The sequence below is a fragment of the Rhinopithecus roxellana genome, chromosome 7 (assembly GCF_007565055.1).
Source record: "Rhinopithecus roxellana isolate Shanxi Qingling chromosome 7, ASM756505v1, whole genome shotgun sequence".
Lineage (NCBI taxonomy): Eukaryota > Metazoa > Chordata > Mammalia > Primates > Cercopithecidae > Rhinopithecus > Rhinopithecus roxellana.
In genome coordinates this window covers 23,752,819-23,753,853 of record NC_044555.1, presented here as the reverse complement: position 1 = coordinate 23,753,853, position 1,035 = coordinate 23,752,819, and the positions used below count along the sequence as shown (strand labels likewise).

Genomic DNA, 1,035 nt, shown 5'->3' with positions numbered 1-1,035 from the left:
CTGTGAAGAATTTCAATGGTAGCTTGATGGAAATAGCATTGAATCTATAAATTACTTTGGGTAATATGACCATTTTCATGATATTGTTTCTTCCTATCAATGAAGATGGAATGTTTTTCCATTTGTTTATGTCCTCTCTTATTTCCTTGAGCAGTGGTTTATAGTTCTCCTTGAAGAGGTCCTTCATATCCCTTGTTAGCTGTATTCCTAGGTGTTTTATTCTCTTTGTAGCAGTTGTGAGCAGGAGTTCATTCAGGATTTGGCTCTCTGCTCACCCATTGCTTGTGTAAAGGAATGCTTGTGATTTTTGCACATTGATTTTGTATCCTGAGACTTTGCTAAAGTTGCTTACCAGTTCAAAAAGTTTTTAGGCTGAGATGATGGGGTTTTATATATGTAAAACCATGTCGTCTGCAACCAGAGACAACTTGACTTCCTCTTTTCCTAACTGAATACCCTTTATTTCTTTCTCTTGCCTGATTGCCCTTGCCAGAACTTCCAATACAATATTGAATAGGAGTGGTGAGAGACGGCATCCTTGTCTTGTATGGGTTTTCAGAGGGAATGCTTCCAGCTTTTGCCCATTCAATATGATATTGGCTGTGAGTTTGTCCTAAATAGCTCTTATTATTTTGAGATATGTTCCATCAATACTTAGTTTATTGAGAGTTTTTTTTTTTTTTAATATGGAACGCTTCACGAATTTGCATGTCATCCTTGCGCAGGGGCCATGCTAATCTTCTCTGTATCGTTCCAATTTTAGTATATGTGCTGCCGAAGCGAGCACAAGAGAGTTTTTAACATGAAGAAATGTTGAATTTTATCAAAGGCCTTTTCTGCATCTATTGAGATAATCATGTGGTTTTTAGAATGTCGATTTTAGAATAAGTGCCATGTGGCACTGAGAAGAATGTATATTCTGTTGATCTAGTGTAGAGAGTTTTGTAGACATCTACCAGGTCCACTTTCCCAGAGCTGAGTTCAAGTCCTGAATATCCTTGTTAATTTTCTGTCTCATAGATCTGTCTAATATGA

General features: G+C 37.0%; 1 non-coding gene across 1 annotated transcript; it reads right to left on the bottom strand.

Annotated features, from left to right (window-relative positions):
- Positions 1 to 680: 680 nt before the first annotated feature.
- Positions 681 to 787, bottom strand: LOC115898811. Its single transcript, XR_004058476.1, has one exon. It is a non-coding gene; the product is annotated as a U6 spliceosomal RNA (small nuclear RNA).
- Between the last annotated feature and the right edge of the window lie 248 nt (positions 788 to 1,035).